This window comes from Ailuropoda melanoleuca, chromosome 9, assembly GCF_002007445.2.
Source record: "Ailuropoda melanoleuca isolate Jingjing chromosome 9, ASM200744v2, whole genome shotgun sequence".
Classification (NCBI taxonomy): Eukaryota; Metazoa; Chordata; class Mammalia; order Carnivora; family Ursidae; genus Ailuropoda; species Ailuropoda melanoleuca.
In genome coordinates, this window is record NC_048226.1 from 85,417,216 (window position 1) to 85,429,072 (window position 11,857).

The 11,857-nt window shown below is 39.6% G+C and overlaps 1 protein-coding gene across 1 annotated transcript in view; it reads right to left on the reverse strand.

Moving 5' to 3' along the window:
• Positions 1-11,857, reverse strand: part of SNTB1 (syntrophin beta 1) — a 275,358-nt gene that overhangs the window by 255,222 nt on the left and 8,279 nt on the right. The window contains exon 2 of the mRNA XM_034668570.1: positions 383-467. The gene's annotated coding sequence lies outside the window, so the exon portion shown is untranslated. The remainder of the gene's footprint in view (positions 1-382; positions 468-11,857) is intronic.

Here is an 11,857-nt window from a genome sequence, read left to right on the forward strand (position 1 = left end):
TCTGATGGATTCTTATCTAATGTGCTATATTCCATTACTATTATTATTCTGTTTTCTGCTTAGACATACCAAATTTGGGCAGGATAAGCCTCCTCAAGCTGACTCCCACGTACTTTTGATAGATCCCCGTTGTCTTTAAACATATATTTTTTTTCTTTTTGTTCTCCGGCATAACAAGCTATTCCAGGATTAACTTGGATTTTATCTGCCTAGCCCTGGGATCACCCATTCCGCAAGGGGCCCTGGTTCCTTTTACTATGAAATATTATTTAAAAAGCAAGATCTGGAGACTAGATGTGCTTATCTCTACTATGGTGGTAGGTAAATTGAGTTTGTATTCTTCTCTCCAATTCGAATCCAACACCATAAGGTACTTTCTTACTTTTTCTTATTCCATATTTCTGTCTTCCAATACATGTGAATCTGGTTTCCAAAAATGTCAACGTATTTATTCATCTTGCTGTGTCCTGCAATATAGAAAGAAATTGTTTCAGAGTTACTATCACTATTCCAATAGCAATACCAACAACAAACCTACCTAGTAAGTTCAAAATTTCTTTGCAATTCGCTTTGTCTTTAGAATATATTCCAATAAAGGTGCACAAAGTACCATATAGATGTTTGATCGAATTTGCCATCTAAATATCTAGATATGGGAAAACAGGCAGAACCAGAAGAGGGGGTGCATTCTACAAAGTGAGTGGCTTGGATTTCTTGAANCTGGATTTCTTGAAAATGTCAGGTCATGGGAGACAAAAAATAAGATGGAATTTTCTAAATGAAAGGAAGCTAAAGAGACATGAAAACCAAATAAAATGAAGGATCTTGGACTAGATCATCAAAGAAAAAATACAAGGACATTTTTTGGTGGCAATCAAAGACACTTAAATATAGACTATATATTTGCACATCAATGTTAATTGAATTCCTTGGATGCAATAACGGCATTATCATTACAGAATGTCTTCATTCTTAGAAGATATGCACTGATGTGTTTAGGTGTGAAATGATATCTGTAACTGACTTTCAAATGGGGAGAGAGAGGAATTACCAAGAAAATGTGGCAAACTATCAACTGAATTCCAAATATAGAAACAGAAAAGGAGAGGAAGAACAAAAGAATGATCTATGAAGCAAATATGGTGAAAATGACAATAAGTGGATCTAGTGAAAGGTAAATGGGGGTTCACTGTATGATTCTTTAAACTTTTTTGTAGGTTTAATACTGTTTTGGTTTTGCCTTTTTTTCCCCCAAAATAGAGTTGGGGATATTAATGAGGAAAACTAAGCCCCATCCCAAATGATTCTGATATCTTGGGTAGAATCTAGAAATGTACATTTTTTCCCAAGGGGTTTCTGATGCAAATATGATAGCATTCTTAAAAAGGTTGAGGAGATAGGTGTCATTTTACAGATGTGGAAACCTAAGGCCAGAGAATCCATAAAGTCACACACCCTTGGAGGCAAAGCCAGAACCAAATTTCCCTTCTCCTAGGATTCAGTGGTTTTAGATCAGTCAAACCTGGAAGAAATAGTGGGTACTCAATAAATATTTAGTAATTGTGGATAATCTTGAACGGCAAGTAGAGAAAGAAAAAAGAACTGATTTAATGCTCCCTGATTCTGACCCAAACACTTTCAGACACTTTCACTGTTGCAATCTTTCCAAGAAGCCAATAAGGTCTAGATGGATAATCCATTTTTTAATGTATATAGAAATTCACTTTGAGGTCTCTTGCTATTTCTTCTGTCCCTTCCTCCTTGCCTCCCTCCCTCATTCCTAAAACACACTGAAAATTTTAAACTATGCATTCAGACAGCGAGAAATGTGTATGGGATGCAAAGATTCATAGTCAAGTACAAGGGTTGGCAAACTATGGCCCCCGGTCCATCTGCTTGTGTTTGTAAGTTAAGTTTTATTGGAATATAGCCATGCCTGTTTGTGCACATATTGTCTCTGGCTGCTTTCACACTCAGTGGCAGGCAGAGTTGAGTAATAGTGACAGAAAATGCAGAGCCCTCTGACCCTGAGCCCTTTTACTGTAGAGATAGTCACAAACATAAAAATATTTCTAAGCTGCCCCTTTACAGAAAGGGAATGCCCCCAGCTCTAGTGCATTAACATGCTGAAAAAAGGTCTGAAGCCACTTTAAAAGCAAGGAAACCTGGAACTCAGGTGAAGGGACACTGGTCTGGCAAACAGTGGGCATGTCAGTCCATGATAGCTGCCATTATTATATATCAAGGAAACACGGAAGAGAATCAGAACCAGCATTTGAAAGTACTTACAAAGGCCAGTTTATGTTTTGTTATGTGATATTCACATCAGCTCTACAGAAACTCACTCAAGGTTACATCAATTGGGGGTGGAAGGCTTGGAATTCAGACTGAAGTTTGACAAACTCCACATCATGTCTCCCTTCCGCTAGGTTACCCTGCTCCCTTTGCCACGTTTAAGGCTTCACTTGACTGAATCTCTGATTTTACATCTGTAGTCCTCTGAGTGAAGGTCTTTAAATCATTTTTAAAGGGAAGCCCTCCAGAGGATCAACCTCTCTTCCAAAGAGTGAGTCTTTGGCACCCTTAACATTGCTGTGTTTTAAACTCTGTCCCACAGGCTTTCTGAAAGGTTAAAAAACTGTGTCCTCTTGGTGTCACCAACATCAATGCCCCAAGTAAAAGCAGCCTTAGATTACAATCAGAGCAAGGATGTCCTATTTTTGCACAAATGCAAAAACAACTTTATTGCCATTTTCTTTTTTCCAGAAAGTCTAGCAGCTGAGAAACTTGTTTGGGGATTATTGGAGATTCCTCCTTTCCCCCCTCCCTCCCTCCCTCTTCCTTGCCTGCTTTCCTGCCTTCCTTCCTTCCTTCCTTCCTTCCTTCCTTCCTTCCTTCCTTCATTCTTTTTGTTTTTTTTCCAATAGAATCTACTTAGAGTGAACTTAGATTCTATCACAAAAACTCCAGTGTAACCAATGAGGTCTAAAATTCTTTCAAGGCTGAAGTTATTGCAATTTTATGTTAGGGATGGAGAGGTTTGTGCCAGTACAAATAATATATGTATTATTTTACACATATTATATATATTTACATTATTATGTTACATTATTCTGTTTATTCTTGTTTATGTTATTCTTCACCTCCAAAAGATGTATGGTCTTTTTCAAGTTTCTTAAAATACCCTACCTTCTAATTTCTATTCCATTTTCCAAATTTTGATAGAGACGTAAGTATAGAAGACATTATTTCTCTATTTCAAGAAAACCATGCAAGTGCTAGGATAAATGGCCGTGGTGTTGGGTAATAATCAGTGGTAACAGATGTGCAAACCTAGAGGGCACACACTTCCTGGAAAGGGCACCACTGCTCAGCAACATCCAGGGACTGTTGCCATCTGCAAAAGCAGATGGGCCAGGTCTTCTGATTTCCCAAGACAATCAAGAAATCTACTTTTAAATTATTCTCAAAATCTGGCTCAACCAATTAGAATGGCTACTATTGAGACGACAAGAACTAACAAACTCTGGTGAGGATGTGGAGAAAAGGAAACCCCCATGCCCTGTCGGTGGGAATGTAAATGGTACACGTAGTATGGAATACAGTCTGGAGATTCTTCAAGAAATTAATAGAACAATTGTATCACCCAGCAATCCCGCTTCTGGGTATATATTTGAAGGGAATAAGATCATTATCTTGAAGAGATAATCTGTATTCCCATGATCATTGTAGCATTATTCCCAATAGCCAAAAATGGAAGCAACTTTAGTGTCAGGGGATGAAAGGATAAAGAATATGGGGTACATATGAATACAGTAGAATATTATGCAGCCAAAAAAAAGGAGGCACTCATGTCATTTGTGACAACACGGATGAAATTTGAGAGCATTATGATAAGTAAAATATGTCAGACAGAGAGAGACAAGTACTGTATGATCTCTCCTATATGTGAAATATAAAAGAATGAACTCATAGGAACAGAGAGTACATTGGTGTAGGGGGCAGTGAGGAAAATGGGTGAAGGTGGTCAAAGGGTTAAAACTTTCTGTTATATGATGAATGAGTTCTGGGGATGTAATGTACAGCATGGTGACTATAGTTACCAATACACGATTGTATACCTGAAAGTTGCTAAAGCAACTATATGATAACTCATAACTATATGAGTGACTGTATGTTAAGTAATCCTAAGGTTACTGAATCATTTCACAGTATAGATGTATATCAGATCATCATGTTGCATACCTTAAACATTTGCAATCTTATATGTCAATTTTATCTCAATTAAGCTGGAAAAAATTTGGCTTAAAATTGTGTTGCATGTAGTGTGGCCCCACAAATGAAAAAAGACAAGCAAACCAAAGACATACAGTCTGATTTTGATCTTTAGATCATGCCTTTGTATCTCCCAATGAAAGGAACTGAAGTGAAGGTCTGGGCTTCTATATGAGCCCCTGGGAAGTTTGCATATGGCAATTCTATCCTCAGTACTCCGATACAATCTCATGTTCTCATAGAATCAAATCTCTGAGCTCCAAGGTCTAAAAATCCCTGCTCATACACTAAATGTAAAGCTAGCCAGCTGACCTTCCTCCTGCTTCATGATGTGCTCCTTCAACCTATACCCACGCCCAAACTATTGACAGAAGTAAGATGGCAGATGTTTTGTTTTCTACTCTGTGGTTCAACACCAGACCAGATGCCTTTATATTAGGTTCTTACCAAAAAACGCATGGAACAGCTATCTGATAGTAATTTTCTACCTCCTTTCAAACCCCCAGTTGTCAAGAAGCAAACACTTCCAAACACTTGCAGCAAAAACAAATAAAAGGAAACCCAAACAACATGAACCAAGGAGTGTTAAAAATGGGACTCGTGCGCAAATAATGAAACATGGAGCACTACATTGGGAACTAATGAAGTACTGTATGGTGACTAACATAACATAATTTTTTTTAAAAGGGGTGGACTTGTATAGAGGTGAAGTTTGGGTTTATTTGAATCTGTAGGAGTTCCAGAATTCCCTGCACTTTCTATTCTCAGTAAATGTAGTCAACCCAGAGAACATTTCTGGACTTTGTTGCCTTTAAATGCCCCAGATATTTTAGAAATTGGCTTTAGCCACACCACAGGCCTAATCCAGGTGCAGGGGCAGAGTTTAAGGAGCAAGCAGATCTGGTTCTGAGCAGTCTTGGGAAGTACAGTCTGAACTTCCATTATCCAGGGGAGGCACACATTTCAAGGCTACAAATTCTAACAATGCTCAGAGGTCTGACAGTTTCCAGGAGAAACAGCCTGCCTATTTCTTTCCTAGATCATCATAGTAAGTCGAATTTACCCAACCATTCTCAAGTCTTTCATTTTTATATTATATTACTGTTTGACAATGTTTTCACAAAGATGATGGCAACGGATCCTCAAAATGCCTGGAAAGGTAGGCAGGTCAGATACTGTTAAGCATAATTTCTGGTGAGGACACAAAAGCTTAGCATGGTTGTGAGACTTTATGAAGGTTACTACAACAGGTTTTCTGAGTTAGCTTGAGCATTTTTCTTCAGTCTCTATATAATACTGTACTAATTCTTTTTTCTTTTTTTAAGATTTTATTTATTTATTCATTTGACAGAGAGAGACAGCCAGTGAGAGAGGGAACACAAACAGGGGGAGTGGGAGAGGAAGAAGCAGGCTCCCAGTGGAGGAGCCCGATGTGGGGCTCGATCCCAGGACCCTGGGATCACACCCTGAACCGAAGGCAGACGCTTAACGACTGAGCCACCCAGGCGTCCCAATACTGTGCTAATTCTGTTGAGATCATCAACTTTTTTTCTTTTTCTTTTTTTTATTTTTGAGGCCATCAACTTTTAAACCTGATTCACATGGCCCTCTCACCCTTGACCTCAATATTATGTAAATATTCCAATAATTTCTGCAACAATAATTGATTAATCCATAAATAGCCTGTGTTAGATGCTTTTATAGGATTAAAAAACACAGGACTTGGTTTCTGTTTCAAGGAATGGACAATTTGAATTAAAAAAATAAATATGTGACATTAGACATTAGAGAAAGAGAGGTAACACTAAGTATAATAGGTCTGATAGCATGAGTCAAGAACAGAGCTAAGTACTTTACATGTATTATCTGATTTAATCCTTGAAACAACTCTCCAAGGCAATTGTGATTACCCATCTGACAGTGGAGGAAACTATTAAGTAACTTGCCCAAGGTCATAGCTGGCTATTGCGGAAGCTGGAATTCAACGACACATCTGCCAGATGTCAAAGTCCTAGAAAGTTTCATTGTGTCGTTCTGGCTCTCTGAACACACGCAGGAACCCATTGTGGTGGGGATTAAACACTTTAGTGTCCAGGAAAATGTGGAAGGTGGGCATCCTCAGAGAAGGGCAGGGCCAGAGAAGTGAGTATTGAGTTAGAACTTGAAAGACATGGTGGGTGTGGGTGGGTGCAGACCTGGTGATGGCGAGGAGGGCACAGGATGATTGGAGAAGCAGGAGTCATGGCTGGGTGACTGGTTAAGTTTTGTGATGCAGTCACTCTCAGAGCTCAGGTGGCTTACCTGGCAAGAGAGCTATAGGTTAGCACAGTGTGTTCTTAGAGCTGGGTTTACCATTGTGCCTCTTTGTTCTGAAGGGGAATTTGTTGCTTTTGCCAAGTGCCCCAGCTTCCTGAGTTCAGGTACTCCCTGGAGTGGATGAAAAGCAAGATTGTGCAATATCTGTGGGATAAGAGAGACTTCCCTAAGTAAGGAAGGATGGATTGAACCATGCCTTTTCTCAGGGGATGGTGAAGCGGGTTTAGGAGGCCTGTGAAGGCTGTTATATACATACCTATTTCACAACACAGGGCTTTGCACAAGTTCTTGAAAAGTGATTCGAAGTTTGTACCTACCCAAACTGTGATCCACAGATGTATTTTACTTGATCTGCATTATTTGAAAAATTGGAACATAGTTTTCTGGACTCTACTTTCTCTAATATTTCCTCCGCTGCAACTGGTGCTGCGAGGGGATGCCAGGAGCTCTGGAAAATGTATTAGCCAGAGTTAACTTTGTGGGCTCTAAGTGGCCCCAGTGTGGGGAGATCTTACTACCCGGAGAATCCTCTCCTCTCTACATTCCCAAAGGGATTCAATTCTGGCATAGGATGCTAGCAGCATGGAAGAACTTGTTTGGGCTTTCTGCCTCATCCTCACTACAGAATAATGATTTCTCATGAGGCCACATTGTGCTGTGGGAGACTCTGGAGCTGGGTGAAGACTGACACCAGCTTGGAGACACCAGCTTGGAGGCTTATATGACCTATCCCTCTTCCTCATGGAGGAGGCATGACCTAGAAAAAGAAGATCTACAGTTTTTCACTCTGTCACCTAACTCTCCTGGATGAGTGTGTCCAAATCTGCCCATCTGATCCCCTCCCCATCCACTCAGAACAAGGGCATTTGAAGCCAGGACACTCAGGCCCAGACACCGACTGAGTGGCTGGTGTCAGAAATCAGAAGAAAGACTGGAATACAGCAGGGGTCCCTGTGTGAGGAGGCTCAGGCACAGAAAGCCAGAATCCTCGAAGAAATGGCAATAAAACAAACTTTTGAGAGAGCTTTTCAGCACTATGATGCACATACACTTTGACCCAACAATTCTGTTTTCGGGAATTTTTCTGACATCTATCCTCACACAAGTGCACAAAGGTACCATGAGAAGAAGTCCATTGCAGCATTTTTTATAGTAGTACAAAAGTGGAAATACTTGAGGTGTCCATGAATTGGGAATGCTAGACAAATACTTTTGAAGATGTCAAAATAATATTAAGTCAAAAGATACAGACTTCCATTCATAAGATAAATAAGACCTGGGATGTAACATACAGCACGGTGACAGTACAGTTTATACCGCATTGGATATTTGAAAGTTGCCAAGAGAGTAGATCTTAAAAGTTCTCATCACACGAAGAAAAACTGCATCCGCTTGAGGTAACAGATGTTAACTGAACTTAGTGTGGTGATCCTTTCACAATATATACAAATATCGAATCATTAGGCTATGCACCTAAAACTAATACAATGTCACATGTCGGTGATATCTCAATTTAAAAACAACAATATTAAGTCAAAACAGCAAATAATAAAATAGGAGGTATAGGATAAGCTTTTTTTTTCAAATAAAGGATCTGTGTATCCATATACATCTCTCTTTCTCCCTACAATATGTTTCTGTGTACTTAAAGATCACATGGGGAGACAGAATTCAAATTCACCATGTCCCTACAATGTCTTCAAGATGTGGGCATTATCAAACTTCTTAAATCTTTGTGAACCTGAGAGATGAAAAATCATCTTTTATTGTTTTAATTTATATTGCAAGTGAGGCTGAGAAACTTTCTGGAAATTTATCATCTGTTATTTGTTGTTTTTTTTTTTAATAGGATATCTTTTATTTATGTCCTTCCAGTATTTGAATCTTGCCATTTCTTCAAGGACTCTGGCTTTCTATGCCCAAGCCACCTCATACAGGGACCCCCATTGTAATTCAATCCCCTCTGATTTCTGACACCATCCACTCAAATGGCATCTGGGCCTCAATGTCTCCAGTAGGCTCCAAATGCCCTTGTTCTAAACAGAGGGAGAGGGGATGATATGGGCAGATTTGAACACATATTTTAAATGAACTTATAAAGGAATAAAATGAAAAACAGTAACTCAATACCAGGAAGATAAAGTGCTGTCAACATCAAGTCCAAAGCATCAAACACCCTAATGATAATAATAACAGTAACAAACACAGACTTAGCACTCCTTTGTGCTAGATACTATCTTCAGCACATCACATACATTATCTCACTTATAATCCTATGAAGTAGTTACTACTTATGCCACGATTTTAGTGATGAGGAACTGAGGCATAAAGAGGTTAACTTACTCCAGGACAAGCAGGGAGTAAGTGGTTGGGCAGGTACGGGCGAGAGAAGTCTTGAGTTTCTGCTCTTGGCCTCTCTCCCACCCCGTGTCTCTAGGTAAAATGGAAGACATCCAAATTCAAAGCTGAGCTGAGGACTGATCTGGAACTGACAAGTAGGAGCCAGGAAATTGCTGTAACAGTCATGGAGGTGTCCCTGATCACCTTTTCCAGCCACTGGGTACCTGGTGATATATGAGCTAAACTGCCTCAAAAAGCCAGAGAGACAATATTTCTACCCACAGGAGTTTGGCTAACTTGGTAATTGTGTCAGTTAAAGTTAGGGGAACTTTGAATGATAAGAACCCAAGAAAGTGATTATTTAAATAACATAAAGACTTTCCCCCATATACAAGAAATCCAGAGGTCATCCAGAACCAATTTGGTGGCTGTAGGAAATTAGGGGCCAGGAATCCTTCTTTCAGCTCTTCACCCACCATCCCTTGTATGTGGCCTTCATACTCATGGCCAAAGTGGCTATTGGAGCTTCAGCCACAGCATCCTTATTTCAAGGACAAAGGGACAAAAAGAAGAGATGGCAGTGGTGCATACCAGAGACCTAAGTGTGCTTCACGAAAGCTGCTGAAGGTCAATTTCCTGTATGCATCATTGTTTGAAATATATCCATTTGTTTNAAGTGTGCTTCACGAAAGCTGCTGAAGGTCAATTTCCTGTATGTATCATTGTTTGAAATATATCCATTTGTTTACACCTGGCTATAAAGAACNGTATGTATCATTGTTTGAAATATATCCATTTGTTCACACCTGGCTATAAAGAAGCTACAAAAATTAGTCTTTATTTCTAGACAGTCATTTGTCTGGGTAACAATCTGGGGTTCTACTACTAAGGAAGAAAGGCACAATGGGTATTAGGGAGGCAAGTAGTAGTTCTGCCAAAAATGATCCATTCTTGGGTGTCTGAAAGAGTTCTCATCCAACAGTTTCAAAAGACTAAAAACCTTCTAGTTATGACTGATCCAAGTAGCAGACCGAAGGACATTTTGAGGGTCCTGGGCATCTCAGAGTGCAGGTAGGTAAGCAGATGCTGAGCAGACATAAGAAATTCTAAGAAAGGATGGAAGTGCTCAGAAAGTAAGTTCTACCCCTTCATAACTTTAATAAGAGTCAGACTTGAACTTTGACAATTTTACGTTACTTGGGCCTTTCCTACCAGAAGGCTTCCAAATCACAGTGTAGGAGAGCCTTTAACTCCTCATCTTTGGAAAACAGAAGGAATGTTCTAAGGCTCACCCAACACCTGCATGTAGCAAAAACTGACAGGTTTTTTTGAAGTTGACACTCTGCTTATTATCAGCCTCCCTATCTGGACTTATAAAGAAGTGAACTTCTTAACTCAGAGGGATGTACCAGAGGATAGTAAGGAAAAAACAAAATGGGCTGAAAGAACAAGAAGTAAAGTTCTGCCAAATATTTCAGAGTCACAGCAGGGCAGACAGACTGTAATGGTTTCTAACGGGCACCCACACAAACTTCCTTACTTTCAGCTAACTGGCACTTGGGGAAGGTGAAAAAAATATTTTCCACCTTAGAAAACATCAAAGAAAATCCAATAACTCACACCAATAAAGACAAAATAAAACCAACTAAAGTCCCAGCCATCACAAAGAAAGGGGAAAACTGCAAGCAAGAATCAGAGAAGAATTTGGGTATAAAATGATTTAACTCAGATTGGCAATCATGGCCTGGGGGCCAAATCTGGCAAGATCCATTTGAATATGGCCTGGTTTTACATAGCTAACAATGGCTTTTGCCTTTTTAAACAGTTGAAAAAAAATTAGGAGAAGAAAAATACTTAGAGACACAGGAAAATTATATAAATTCCAATTTCAGTGTCCATGAAGTTTTACAGGAACACAGCCACACCCACTGAGTTATGCATGCTCTGTGTTCTAAGTCGGCTCTATAGGGGAGTGGAGAGTAGTTGTAACATCTGGGCCTCATAGAAAAAGTTCACTGAATCCTGATTTAAAGTACCCAAAAATGCATGCCTCCATCCTCATCACTTATGCATCGTATGAGCTCAAAAATTTTGCTTTTTGAGTCTCAACATCCTCATTGTTCAGATGAGAGTATTAACAACCTATTTCATAGACTGTTGTGAGGATCAAATTAAATAGTTCATGTAAAGCACTTACCTAGAACATGACACATTGTTAATAAATGGTAGTTGTTTTATTTATTGTTTTGATGGCTAATTTCTTTTTAAGATTTTATTTGTTTATTTGAGAGAGAGAATGAGAGAGAGAGCACAAGTAGGCTGAGGGGCAGGAGGAGAAGCAGACTCCCTGCTGAGCAGGGAGCCTGATGCCGGGCTCAATCCCAGGACTCTGGGATCATGACCTGAGCTGAAGGCAGACGCTTAACGACTGAGCCACCCAGGTGCTCCTTGATGGCTAAATTTTAATTCTTATTTAAGACTCAGCTTGCTTCTTGAGCTTTCTTGGAACCCCTCAGGTTGGATTAGGTATCTTTCTTCGGTGCTCTCACAGTACCCAATCCTCATTTGAGTCATTACTTACCACATGATATTGTAATTATGTGTATGTGCCAGGTCCCCACTATGACCCATGAATTTTTTGAATAAAGAGACCATGACTTATTGGTATTTGTATTTCCAATGGCTGTCACAGTGAATACAACATAGTAGTGTTGGAAGTTTAAGGGGTCCCACAGTTGAGTTGGAGGATGTTACTTCCTAACACTGAATTCTAGGATAAGGCAGACCTACCTATTCAATTACAGGGTCGGTTGGTCCAAGACATCCTCTTACCCCTCACAAAAGCAGAGCTGTCTCAATAGCTGTTATGGAATGGGGTTGTCTCATCTCTTCTCCCAAACTCCTCAGTTAGAGAAATCACTTCTCT